General features: G+C 39.6%; 1 protein-coding gene across 2 annotated transcripts in view; it reads left to right on the top strand.

The window, feature by feature from the left end:
• The window catches only part of npy2rl (neuropeptide Y receptor Y2, like), an 87315-nt gene that overhangs the window by 21037 nt on the left and 51160 nt on the right, over nt 1-15118 (top strand). The window lies entirely within an intron of this gene.

Raw genomic sequence — 15118 nt, 5'->3', positions numbered from 1 at the left:
TTTAGTACAGAGCGGACGTCATGTTTAATATTCTACTTTTTGATTTTTGCCATTCTTGAGGGTCAAAGAGATCACCTTCTTCCTCAGGATGACAGTGATGTGATCACATTTTCCTACATGTCACTGCTGATTTGCACAGGATTTACCATTTGTCAGTGCACACCGTAAAAGATTTTTATCATCTATAGAAATCTACAGATTTTAGCCAGATATTTGTCTTTAAAACATTTAAATTTACAGATTCGTCAAAAGGTACGACAATGATGATTTTTGCTTTTTGCTCAAGCACAACTATTAAAAGATTGGGGTTTCTGAACGTTTTTCTGGTAATAGGAATATTTCATTTACATTAATATGTTGATAAAACAGCGTTTAGCTGAAATGTGTTCCTGATAACTGATTGTTCTCTGAGGATTGATCGTGTTTTTTAGAGGGGTTCACGGTTTCTTAAAGATTCCTGCTTTGATCAAATAGTAGGACCACATTTTTGAACTGTTGACTTGGTCGACTGACACATACATACACACATAATAATGGATTGCATTTATATAGCGCTTTTCAAGGCACCCAAAGCGCTTTACAATGCCACTATTCATTCACTCTCACATTCACACACTGGTGGAGGCAAGCTACAGTTGTAGCCACAGCTGCCCTGGGGCAGACTGACAGAAGCGAGGCTGCCATATCTCGCCATCGGCCCCTCTGGCCAACACCAGTAGGTGAAGTGTCTCGCCCAAGAACACAACGACAGTGACTGTCTGAGCCGGGGCTCGAACCGGCAACCTTCTGATTACAAGACGAACTGCCAACTCTTGAGCCACGATCGCCCCAGCATTCATGGTTTTGCAGAAGAAGCACACTAATGACTGTGGTGCTCCAATATGTTTGCATGTATGAAGTGACAGTAAAACAACTGTTGGACTGCCTGTGATGAAATTTGGTTTTGATTTTGTTTCCAGAGGATTAAAACCTTAGTGCTGGTAATGATAGTTGTCATGATAAATTTTACTGAATTTCGTGCTTTGGTTCCATTCCTTAATGGTTTGGCTCACAGGTGAGTCCAGATATTCATGGTTTCAGGAAGATTGACCATTCTCCATTAGGTTTCCTGTTGTGGCCATCATTTTTGTTTTTATTGAAACAAAACTACTACTGAATGGGATCAGACAGTCATTGTACCCAGAGGTATCACAAGTTTTGTAATTCTTTGACTGCTACAGCTAGATCAAAATTCTGACTGGTCACTCAAAACCACTGGAACAAGTTCATGGTGTCCAGAGAAAGCATCCTAATGATATGGGTACTCTGTATGTTTCACCACTCTGAGGCTGGCATGTTGTGCTTAGCCTTACAGTTAAATTTTGTTTCAGTACTCTTTGTCTCCCGTGGTTCTTTTTAACTGACTTTTCAACTGAAACAATACAAATGTAAAGTACAGAGATCCCTTACATGTCCCAGGGCATGTATTGTAAAATTACGTTTCGAGGAGTCACATCTTTGGCCTTTTGTTCTGAAACATGTTGTAAAATAAGCATGAACTGTAAGGACTTTGACTATTGACTTGATCACTTGATGTATTGTAACATAGTCCATACAGTCATGATTCCTAGACAAATAACCTCATTGGCGTTGGTTCTCCACTATTTCCTATAGTGGTCGATATTCTTGTTTTTTTTTTTTTTTTTCTGACCCATCTACTAGATGGGTGGTAAAATAATGTTTAGATCAGAAATTCATTGCTACCATGAATTCTGATAACCTCTATAACTCTTAGAGTCTCTCTATAGTGCTGCCGTGAGGTCAAAGTCTTGACGCTCAAAATGTAATCCTCATTCCCCAATGCAGTAAGCAGTGTTTATTTTGGGGTCCTAATTTGGGTTTGCTTTTGGTGAGACTCAAACACTGATGTTAGTGGACGCATTTATGGAAGGCATTCCTCAAATCATTACAAAAGAGATACAAAAGGTGTACTGGTAACCTGTCCACATATCTTTGGTGATTTTTGTATCCGAGTGGTTAACATTTTGTTTAAATAGGATTTCTTACTTAAAAGTACTTCACACTTTTTTATGTTTTAGTCCAACATTAAAGAAAAGAGTCTGTGTTTCTAGTCTTAGATCTTTAATCTCTTTCATCTCTGTCGTCAGACTGCTTTGCTGGACTGATGTGGATTGAAGTGGACATCTGGCCTTATGTCCAGCGGCACGATTGTGATTTCACAGTGATGCGATCCCATCAAATCCTCCCTAATGAGCAGCACTCTAAAGGCTCAGTGATTGATTCTCATTTGAAACTGGGGTCGGGGGGGGAAAGGGAATTAGAAACACTCCCTTGTGCTCTGTTTCTGCTTTCTGACCACATAACCAGGACGCTCCTTGCTGTCTTTTTCTCTGACCTTAGCTGTGACTCAGACAGTGTCATTTCCTGCTCGGCAGCAAAAAGAAATGGTGTGACTTCCTGTGTTAAAGTGTCACAGCCTGCCGGGTGACTGTTGTTTCCTTTGTCTAAATCTTTTCTCTTTGCATTTGATGGGAGTTGTGAGCTTGTTGTGACTCTTGTAACTTTAGTTTTTATTGCATTTTGAAAGCTATGTCACGTTAGAAAGGGATCCTGTTGAAGAAAAAAATGAAAAGCAGAAACACCCACAAGCAACATTCTTGACTTTTAACAAGTGTTTCAACTTAGTATGTTAGTCCCAAAAAACCTGGCACTTGTTGGAGTTCTTGAAAGGTGGTGACGACTTCTGCCTCTGTATGGACTATTTTCCATTTAAAACCTTTTTTGGTGGAGGAGTATCTATGCTAGCCCCTGAGGACAAATCACACAAGCATTTTTCAACTTCAACAAATTGTTTTCAAATATGTACAAGTTTGCTAAGTAATGCTCCCCATGAATTTTCAAATTTTGGAAGATGCACAAACTTTCCATCAGAAAGGTCAGAGGGCCCGGTGGCGCCAGTGTCTGGCAGCCTCATCTCTGTCAGTGCGCCCCAGGGCAGCTGTGGCTACAATGTAGCTTGCCATCACCAGTGTGAGTAATGCGTGTGTGGATGACTGAATGTAGTGTAAAGCACTTTGGGGTCCTTAGGGACTAAATAAAATGCTATACAAATACAGGCCATTTACCATCATATAAGCACTTAACCCTTTAACTTATTTACAGTCCTTTTTTTGCAGGTAGACTTGATTAGACAGTGGTCTAGGCTATGAACTGGTTTCAGGAGAGTCCAACATTTAGCCATATTTTCAACATGTTTTGCCCTGTCTGCTGTTGAGGCTACTTGCAATACCCTCAAGGTGTTTTTTACGGTAAGGAAAGGAGGATATAATATCAAGTTAGACGAAAGTAGGGGTGCTGAGAGTACCGCAGCACCCCATCACAACAAATAGATAACACAGCACTTCCTGCCAAATGGAAAACATAGATAAAGGTGTTAAAACATTTTATATGCTATTCACGTTATCAGTTATCACAGAAGTGTGTAAAGTTTAAATTTTTCTTCAAATCAAGCCTAGCGTCATGGTCAAATGACACAGGCTATCATAATAGTAAGGAAATTAAATATAGTTCAAACATCTGGTTAAATCTCTTTCCTCTGCAATGAGAAATTAATGAAGCCACTGAATCAGAAGAGCTTCCATTTCATATGAACAGGATTTTAATATTTTTGTTGCTCTGCTGGTGTGTAGTGGTGCATGTTTTATTTCTTAATAATTAGTCCTTATGAGGTATCTGGCAAGTCTCCTGCCCACTGTTATAAATTGGCTTATTATTAACTCCCCTGGTTGAACAGTGGTTAAACAACTGAGTCATAACCAGCTCAAATGCAGTAAATTAAAACGATCTTGCTCTAGATATCAATAGAAACTTTTTTTTTCTTTTGCTTTACCACATTTAGTCATCAGCATTTAAATCACTGATGTGATCTGTGCTTGTTTGATCTGAATATGTTGAGGCCTAAAGCTTAGTCATTTGGCTTTATACCTCATTTTTTACCACTGACACGAGGGCTGTGTGTAGGCTTAATGAGCCAGTCATTTAGGGGATTGATTAATGACTGAATGTGAAGTTCAGTCACCCAACTAATTTGTCATTACACCAAAGAGTTGTCAAGTTTATCTGGAACTGTCCTGCCATTTAGGCACAGCGGTTTACTAATGGTGAAATATATTTCCCTGGAGGGAACTGTGGGCTAGTTAAACAGAGAGGCATCAGGTAAAAGTGACAGAAAGTTAGTTACTAAAGTTTGGCTTATTGATTTGTCCCCATTACCAAAAGGCCAGAAGTTCAGACAACAGCAGCAAAGACAAGGTTAAAAAAAAGTATTTTGCATTAAAAAAGAAAAATAAAACAAAATAAAACGTCAGTTCTCAAATTTACAGCTTATTCACAGGTAACAATACAGATAAATGTTATTTTATATTCACTGTTACCTCTGGGAGATTTCACATCGCAGAAAACCCTCCCCAATTTGGAGCGAATATTCCACCCTTTTCTGACTGACAACCATGGCCTCATATGTGGCAGTGGTAGTTCCCATACTAGTTATAACCATGTATAACTGTCGGACAATCTGAAGCCTGCAAATAATAACAGAGCACACAGTCTGATGCCAAAAACAGAGCTAACGCCACACACCTTTGAGATTGTGAGACCAAATCTTGGTCTTACTTGTCCACATATAAATCCAGGAACACATTTTTTCAAAAGCTCAATTTTCTGTGACCTAAAATGCCATTTACATGTAGACGATAGAGATGGACTGATCCCATATTACGTATCGGTATCGGTCCGATACTGACCCAAATTACTGGATCGGATATCGGCGAGAAATAAAAAATGTAATCCGATCCATTAACTATCAAAAAAGCACCTCACAAAACTTGCTACACGGCATAACTCGGCTCATAACCGTAGCATGTTGCAGCAGTGTGCATCACGTGATAGAGCGGCTGTGTGTATTTGTAGCCTTGATAGCAATCCGGCATTTCATCTCTGAGGAAGTTTTCCCAGAGAGAAGTAAAGCAAGTGTGTAAGTTCATCTCTGAATGTTTGTAAAGCATTCCCACGTTAAGCTTAACAACCGATATATGGAGCGACTGCCTCTCTCTCTCTCTCTCTCTCTCCTGCTGCTACTTCAATCGCGAAACTGCTTAATGATCTTCTTTGTTTATCACCCACTTCTCACCAGAAAGAGGAAACCAGTGGCTGAACAACAGCAGCACTATTGAGCTTGATAAGCTGTAGTTAGAATTTATTTAATATTACTTTCTACACCAGGATCTTTTTCTACGTAGCTGACTGCTGGTAACTGTGCAGGGGCGGATCTAGCAAAATTTAGCCAGGGGGGCCGATAGGGCATGAACAGGGAGAAGGGGGCACAAAGACATACTTTTCTTTCTTATTCTCATTTAAAATGTCTAGCTTTTAATAAAAAATTATCTGACTCTTACACCCAAAGTTTTAATCTGATGTAAAATATATAGAAGTCCATTACTGTATATAGTAACTGTTGAGTCTAATATACCCTAGTAAGCTATAGTACTTTTTCCTTTGGGAAAGTACCATCTGTGAATTCTGCAATTCTGTTGAAGAAAGATGTTGAATCTATTTAATTATTCTTGAAAAATAATTTATTTCTGTGCATTTCCCCACACTGCATCAAATTAAATTTGATTACATCGATTAAGCATCATGAGGTGGAGGGTGGGGGGGTGGTTCCCTATATTTTTTTTTTGCTGGGAGTTTGCAACCCTATTAGTTAGGTTGCTTAATATTAATGCTAAGTACTCTTTAAAATACCAGAATAGGGAGGATGGTGCAGGTTTAAGTTTATTAGATTGATCAGTGTTGCTGAACTATGAAATGTTTTGGGCGCAGTGTATTTTTTTTTTTTTTTACATACAGGTATAACAGAATAGCTTTAGTGTTGTTATTTATTTAAACTTGAGTATGAACTTATACAAAATGCAGCAAGATATTTAAAAAAAACGTTTTATTGATTAAAAAACACACTATATCGGATTCATATCGGTATCGGCAGATATCCAAATTTATGATATCGGTATCGGACATAAAAAAGTGGTATCGTGCCATCTCTAGTAGACGAGAGGGCAAAATGCACAAAAAAGCCCGGAGAATAGAGGCATCCTAATCCCATGACATGATAAAGACTTACAACACCAAGCCTCAAGCTCCAAAATATAGTTATATCCTTCATCTATCCAGAGGTCTGTATTAGGCCAGGTTGCATCCTTTGGCCAGCTGCGTCTGGCTCCTGAACTTTAAATTTGACATCTCTGATATGTAAGAACTTTAGAAGGTACTTGCAGGGATGAATGGATAATCATGCAGTTTTTAAATAATGCCAACGTTACTCAGAGTACAAAAGGATTTACTCTTATCACCTTCACGCTCAGGTCCACTCGGCTGTTTTGCTCTGTAAAACCTTCAACCAGCAGTACTGCCTGATCTTAGGAAGCCAGGCTGTGTGTAGGTGCTCAGACAGACAGAAAAGTCAGCAGAGCTTTATTAACCCTCGTTTCTCTTTGGGTCACTGAGTTTTATGTAAACTCCCCCAAGAACCCCTGTATGATTAAACTGGTTGGTTTACAGCACTGTGTTGGCTTCTGGAACAGATGCATCCTCTTGATGTTTTCCTTTTCTTTGATTTGACCCAGCTTGTACAAATAAATGAGGGGCAGTCATCCGCAGAGAGATGCACCAAGATCTGAGGCATCTGTTGAATGTCAATGAAGCAGTTTGACAAAAATGAAATAAAATCAAAGTGTTTGACTCCGTGCAGCCAATATGTAATGATAGAGACAGACAGCGTGTTAAATTGAGAGTTTAGTCAGGAGTGATAGATTTACAATGTAAACAGTTGTTTAAGGTGTAATGAGAAGATTAGCAGGAGAAACACATGAAGAGGATTTGCTCTGTTTCTGTCAGAGCTGGCAAGAAAACAAAGGACAAATAACAGTGAGAAGAGGCGTGCAGCCGTCACACTATTTAGATTATATTAAAGGCACCTGCTTAGTGAAAACATGGACACTGGCAATCAAGTGTTTGAAGGAGTGCATTTTCAGCCCATCATTTAAAATAAAAGGAGCCTGTTCTTAAGCCATAAACACTCTTTGAGACATTTCTTTCCAAGATGCTGTGTTTTCAACTCAAATGGCAACAGAAGCTCAGACACCATTGTTTTGTTCGGGATTTGAAATACAGTTCATTTAGCTTTACAAACCAGTTTTTCCAGTTGGCCTACGTTCTAACAGAGTTAAGCTTAATTGCAATTTGTAGCCAGAGTGGGTGTTAATATTTCTAAAGTTAGACATTTTGTTTTTATTGGAAATGTATTTGCTAAATATATTTAGAACAAAAACTTTAGTTTTGAAAATGTGGCAGTGTCAAGAGGTTGGATACTTTTTATGAAAGTTAATACATTATGAAATACAATTATTTTAATCAAGCTTACGAGAAAATCGTAATGGCAGCATTATCGTAGGGCTATTTCACACAGGCCTTAGAGACCAGTCAGCTTCAGGTCATAAGGGAAATGTGTATATGGACGTGGCTGGCTCACTTAGTGAAATCAGTTGTAAAGAGGCTGCTACACCAAAAAAAAAAAAAAAACCCTGCTTTTAATTGCTTTAGTTGTGAGCACATTGCCTCCACTGCCCATAGTTTGCACTGACTTAAATAGTGGATGAACGTCAGTGAAACTCATTAACTATGAGTCAGACCAACAATGGAGAAAGTTGGCCTGGTAAAAGTTGTGCCTTACTGCTGCACCCATTACTCTTCAAAAGGTGTGGAATTCTCATGATTTAAAACCATATTAGCATTAAAACATCCCGCTTTTACAGGAGTAGAGGATGAGGAGTAAATGTATCCACACCACCTCCTCTTGTACTGATTCACTGAGGCCCTTCACATTCTTATAGCCTCACAGGAAAGTTGAGGTCTGGTTGTATGAAGCAGTGCCTCTGGAGCATGGAGCTCTTTTGAAATAGCTTGTGGTGAACTTTGAATGACCAAAAAGATTTTTTTATATATCAGTCGAGAATAGGGGCCAACTTCTTCTGCATATTATGCCAGCTGCTTATCTGTCTGTGGTCTTGTTTGAAATTCTTTGCACATTATTGGTTCTGCAATGTTTTAGCTGTCTAATGTAACATCAGCATTGTTGTTGCAGCATGCTGGAACTGTTCTGGAAATCCCAGGCCGCTAATTTGAGCTTGTTCTTCACTTTAATATGTGCAGCAGGGGTGGTTTAAAAGAGTTTGAGTCCAGCCTACTCCACATTAATTTCTGTAACACCATTCTGATAAAAGAGAAATGGATAAGTAAAACATCAGCCTAAATTGTTCGCCTTTGCTGTCATGCATTCATCCATGCACGGTCTCTGTTAGTTACTAGCCTATTTAATGACCAGCCTTAGAGCATTGATCATTGATCTTAGATGATTGAAAATGATTATTCAGAACTAAGTAATGTGATTTTTAGGTGTGTGATATACAAAAATAGTACAAGGAAAGTTAGTATTTGTAACATCACTATCAAGTCTGTGATGTCCCCAAAGCATACAAACAATGCCATTAGAAAATGAAAAATAAAGATACTTCCCAAATCTGGGAAATTATTCTGTTATAGCAGCTGAAATGATTATAAAATAATAACAATGATGGTAATAATATCTGCCAGATGCTTCTCTGCCAGACAGATGTATTACAGAGCATGTGGGTAGCTTAGCTGATTCAGACTGTTAGAGACAGTGCATCAGAAATGGATGACCCCATTTGTAGCCAACCACAAAGCACCTACCTGATCAGTTCACTCAGTGTCACCTATTCCGATGCTGCTCCCACAGCAGACAGCAGCAGACTGATAAAAATCTCTATCATGTTGTTGCTTAGATTGCAGTTTTAAAAAATAATTTATTATTATTATTCAGTTCAGTTTTATTTGTAGACTGCCAAATAACAATAACAGAAGCCTCAAGAAGTAGTCTTGCCCATCACTAGTTCTCCAACCATAACCACTGCAGAACTGTTAGAAGTATTTCTGTAGGTCCTATGAACTCTATGATCTGTCTGAGAAACAGCCTTTGTGAAATCGTGCCCTATGATGATTGTATTGAAAGTCTGCACTGTGCGACATCAGCTGGTATATTCATAACATTTCTCTTACTCTTAAGCTTTCAGTGCAGCTTTTATATATAAAAGCTAATTGTGAATCAACATTAGTGGGTCCCTCAAGAATTGAAAATTATGTGGCAAAAAAAGTGATTATTAGAACCCGGATATCTGAAAACACACAAAGACATTTATTGTTTCTTTATTTTTGATGTGATATACTTAAAGTGCACAATGAAAGCCATTATTTCTTAATTTCTGCTCTTCAGGTTTCAAGTCAGCCTCAGTTCCCTGTGACTCAAGATCAGGCTCGTCGATCATGATCCTGTAGAACTAGCTAACATTATTACTTTTCTTTGGCATCCCCAAAGAATGCAAAGAGTAATTTCTAAGAACAAAACGTCCCTCTGCTTCTTAGAAATACTCTTTAAAATCACCAATATTCAAAAATATGCCACACTTTACTATTCCACTCTTGGAAAGCCTTCAAACAACCTTAAAAGACATTTAAGGATTCTGTGAATCGGGAAAACATGGCTGGTTTATCACAACAGTAAAGAACTTTAAAGTTGACACTGAGATCCAAACGTATCATTTGTGAAATCATCCCCTGGTGCAGATGCAAGATTTATGTCTGCAGTCACAGAGAAAAGACAGAAACAGATACTGTAACGTGGCTCCAGAGGTTAAGAGTCTTAACTGAAACAATTTAGTTTCTTGCTTCTGGAGGCAAATCTCAGCAAGCATGCGGTGCATAGAGAAGGCATCTCTTCTGTCTGTGTTCAGTAACAAACAAAGTATTTTAGGACTATATGTGGCTTTGAGAGAGGGATTAATTGAAGAAGTCATTTAAACTTTGGTCACCAGGCATGAGACTTTAAATATATTTTTGGAAGTGAATGCATCACATTTACAGAGAGAAGCCAGAGGTCTGGCATCAGTTTGAAGCTACACTTCACTTATTAGTTCTTCTAAGCCTGTGCTTTGATCCATTTTTTTCTACATCAGCTCTTTTTAATTTTGAACCTTACACAGGAGGTTTGGCACCAGAAAGCTTTAATTTACATTTTAAAGGCTGACCTTTATGTTGTGCTGTTGAAGTTCTGTGTTACAACCGAAATTAGCTGTGATGTGACAAAATTAGAACAAAGCTATTAAATGACTAACTAACGGGTTTGGCCTCTGCTCTTCTTCTTTTACTTAGTGGACGTGATATTATTTAATCGGTGGTTGACGTCAGATATGAGTTTATTAAATTCAGTTTCATTTTAGGATATCTTTCCAACAGTTGTTCAGGGTTCATGGATAGTTTCCTTAAAGGCTTTCAGTGCTTCTTCTTGAAATTTTGACACAACACAAAAGCTGGCCAAAGAATCCCAGCTATTCCAAAATTACAAGCCAAGCAATGGTTCAGTCAAGAACAACAATTTGTATAACAGTCTAATATTATTATCTAGTGGTGGACCTTGATTTTTTTCTACTATTCTATTATTACTCTTCTACTATATCTAGATGATATCCTGGTGGCTCTTTTGACTGGCTCCCGGAAAGCATCTGGGCATTTTCCGATGCTAAGCTCCGCATTAGCTTGTGCTGCCGTACTGGCCCACCTATTGCCGTCTGCTGGAACAGCACGTGTCCAGCAACCACTTGCCTTTTTCAACCATACGCTACGGGACAAGGAGCATTAATACAGCATTTTTGACCAGACGTTGCTGGCTCTCCACCTGGCAATGCGTCATTTTGGGTTTTTCCTCAAAGGTCATAATTTACCGCGTACGTGGACCACAAACCTTTGACGTTTGCGATGTCCAAAGTATCTGACCCATGGAGTGCACGCCAGCAGTGCCATTTGGTGGCTATTTCTGAGTTTACGATGGACATTCAGCACGTGGTTGGTAAGTCCAACCATGTGGCTGACTGTTTGTCCCACGCACTAGTTTCTCCTATTTATGTTGGCATAGACTATTACGCCATGACTGCTGACCAGAGTGGTAACTTGGACATCCTTGCCCTTAAGTCTGCTCAGACAGGCCTCATCCTGGAGGACAGACCGGTGCAGGATGGTGGTCCTCCCCTGGTCTGTGATGTTTCCACCAGTCGCCCACGCCCGGTGGTTCCCGTTTCATGGTGTCGTCACATTTTTGACTCATGCATGCTCTATCACATCCAGGGGTCTAGGCCTCTGTTAAACTGGTCAGCTCCAAGTTTTTTTGGCCAGGCCTAGCCCTGATACCTTTGTCCCAAAGACTTTAGAAACTTATAAGTTTATTTTGTCAGGCGATGCTCATAGTACACCACTGCGTCTGCTGTATGACAGCCCGTTTAGAGTCCTCGAATTGGGCCGGAAACATTTTGTTTTGGACTTTCGAGGTCGTAGGGAAACTGTGTGTGTTGATAGACTTAAACCTGCAGATGTTCAAGTAGCCTCAACCCAGGCCCCCCACCGTGGCCGCCTGTCTTCCACGGGGTTAACTGACTCTGGTTTTCCCCCTAGGAGCACCCCTCAACCGACGGAGTTTCAGTTTTCTTCAGTCTTTACTTTTTCTGCCCACACCACCTAATTCTCAGGATAGAGCTTCCTCTACCAGTTTTCTCTCTCCCAAGTTCAGCCTTTCCACCCGTTTGCTTAAGCCCAGGGTCCTGGACTAAAAGGAGACACTACTGCGCGTTCGAGGAAGGGGGGACCACCAGGAGGCTCCAGTCACACTGGATGCGAATGGGTTAGCTTTTGGAGCTTTGAATGCTCAGTTCTGTGAAGCGGAGATTAAAGTTGGAGTAAAATATTATATTATTATAATGTTAGGATCTCTCGTGTTGTCTTTACATACTTCCACAATCTGTTAGTTATCTTATCCTCGCCACTTGCGAAAGCTGTAAATACTAGAGTCCTTATATACCATCCAATGTAAGGTTTATACCACAGCAGCCCAAAGTAACAATATTGGCAATTACCAGAATCATTTTTGATGTTTCTGTAATGGTTAATCCACCAGTAGTCAATTTAGTTCAGTTCAATTCTTTTCAGTTTTATTTATATAGCGCCAATCCCAACAGTCGCCTCAATGCATTTCATATTGTAAGGTAAAGAGAAAGCCATGATTGTTGGCTAGCTGTTGTTAGCATAATAACTTTGAACTCCTCCATCGCATCCAAGAATGGTCCCTGCTGGCTAAAAAAACCCCCAAACCACTAACCTTGAGGCTTTGAAATGCCAAAGTTTATGGCTGACATCTACATCTACTTTTTAAAAATAGATTTGGTTATAACTACTCATTAATTATTTCCTTTATTTCAAAAAAAGTAACCATTCAGTATTTTTTAAGCTATGAATCAAACAGGCATACCCTCAGATTCAGTGCATAACAATGACTTGGACTGCAGTCTGGATGTTTTGCTCCTAGTACAAGGAGCAGGGGGCCTTTCACATGTCTGTGCCCAGAGGCCAGTTAATACATAACAGATGAATATTAACCTTTTCAGCTAACTCTGGCAGTTCTTTGCAATTCTTTCAGTCCTCTGATGACCAATGAATGTTGAATGTGACTGACTAAACTAACACAAACACACAGCCCTCACCTGTCTCTTTTTTGTATACATATAAACATGAAAAAGATGCTTTGTTGAGTCCTTTTGTGAGTTTAGTTTGCTGAGCACTGTCTCGCAGTGTTGTGTTTCTTGTGGTGAGTATGATTCGGCACAGTCACTGATCTTGTCAGCCGAGAGAAAGAGCAGGAGGGAGCTGAATTCCCTCTAGCAACTTGCTCAGTGAATTAGCTCGCTGGGGTGCGTGTGTTTGTGTGTGAATGTGTTTCTTTGTATGTGCTTATTCCCACATGGATTTGTGTGAGTACATGTGCAAGTGCATTTAGATTCACATTGGTGTGTGTTTGTGTTACCATTCTTGTGTTGTTGTTGTTGTGTGTGTGTGTCTGTCTGTCTGTTTGATGAAATGTCCTTTGAGGCTTATTTAACTGACCTACATATCAGAGCTGTGAAATGGAGAGGTCACAGTTGCATGTGCATGGTAGTGTTCAGACACTATGACACAGCTGGTGTGACATCTTCCCACCTGTGAACCACACAGTCTGACTTTGTGCACGATTATACACAAACTAGAAACTTTCTTCCAAGATGGCACTTATCCATTTCAATTTAGGTTCTTGCAGTAGGTGGACATCTGGAACTAAAAATACAACAAAATAACAATAAAAAAAGGACTATTTTGTATAGTGCAGAATTGCAAAGCTCTGTAAAGCGCTATACAAATACAGGCCATTTAATATTTACCATTCTGGTTTTTACACATTGTCAAGATTGTAACTGAACTAAGAGAAACTGTTGCTGATTTTGCTTTCACTGTCTAACACACTAGGTCCCATCAAAACTAGACAGTACAATCAGATTAAGATGTACCAATTTTTCCACTATTACGTACTTCGTTCGACTTGACTTAAGTCAAATTTTAGGATTTTCCATTACGTGATAGTATCTGCTCGGTTGGGGTTGAAAATGTGACATCAAGGAGACTACATCCCACAAAATGGCTAATGAGAGCGACTCCTTCACAAAAATCAATCCAAGCACATTGAGGTGGTATTATAATTGAATACCACCTCAATGTGCTTGGGGTGATTAGAGCATGGAAAATGAATAAAACTGAGTAGAGTAGAATAGAGTCGAGTCGAGCCAATCCAAGTAGGTACTATAGGAAAAGAGGCTATAGTGTCTACTCAGCTTGTTCAGCTCCAGCCTTTGTTAATGGGACATAAGCATGCTGATATAAACTATTGATGCTATCAATAGCATCTAGGGGCGATCGTGGTTCAAGAGTTGGGAGGTCGCCTTGTAATCAGAAGGTTGCCGGTTCGAGCCCCGGCTTGGACAGTCTTGGTCGTTGTGTCCTTGGGCAAGACACTTCATCCGTTGCCTACTGGTGGTGGTCAGAGGGCCCGGTAGTGCCAGTGTCCGGCAGCCTCGCTTCTGTCAGTGCGCCCCAGGGCAGCTGTGGCTACAATGTAGCTTGCCATCACCAGTGTGTGAATGGGTGGATGACTGGATATGTAAAGCGCTCTGGGGTCCTTAGGGACTAGTAAAGCGCTATACAAATACAGGCCATTTACCATCAATTCCGGAGTCATGCAGAATTAGATAGGCTCGAAGGATCAGTAGTCAACTGTAACCATAAAGAGGCAGTAATTTATAGATGGCAAACAGGCCAGCAGCTTTGTGACAAATGAGATCACTTTCACTTTACAAGGTTTTAATTGATTTTTATGTTTAGGTTTCATTGGGCAAGCACTGCTTGGCTTGCATGCCCAGTTTTTGAATATCTACATAATAAAGATATAAAAAGTGAGACATCTGACATTGTGGAATGTCAGATGTAACTGTTTTTGATAACTTAAATATAAGTTATCAAAAACAGCATCCTCACAGTCAATAAAATCATTACTTTGCATTTGTGTGTTTAAAGTAACTGCTAAAGTTTTTGCAGTTACCTTCCTAGAGATTATGGATATTGCATTTTATACAGCATCTAAAACTTAACTACTACTTAACCTAAGTTCCTTTTTTCCTGGTCTTATCAAATCCTGGTGATAAGAAATACAAAATCCAGTACTAGTTTTTAAATGCCCAAACTTTGTAGGCTCTCAGACTTTTACTTTGTCCACATGGGCTAAATGAGCAGCAATATTAACAGCCTGAAGGTGTAACTTCACTGAGAGCTGCCCAGTATTGCACCAATCTGCTGCTCTACCAACCAGGCCAGACGTTTCTGCCTGCTGCAGGGCACCTCGACACTTAGGATTCAGTCTTTTGATTAAATTTTTGATGCAAAAATTTTGATACTCAAAATGAGACAAAGTAACAATATTTTTTTAAAATCAAAACCAGATATTTAAAAGTGTACACTTTTTAAAACTGCTGCTGTTTTAACTGGATATTATTGTTGGTAATGCAAGCAGCATGAGGTCAGT

Source organism: Simochromis diagramma, unplaced genomic scaffold (assembly GCF_900408965.1).
Source record: "Simochromis diagramma unplaced genomic scaffold, fSimDia1.1 OVJJ01000229.1, whole genome shotgun sequence".
In the NCBI taxonomy this organism is placed as follows: Eukaryota; Metazoa; Chordata; class Actinopteri; order Cichliformes; family Cichlidae; genus Simochromis; species Simochromis diagramma.
Note: the sequence above shows the minus strand (reverse complement) of the source record. Positions and strands in the feature narration are given on the sequence as shown.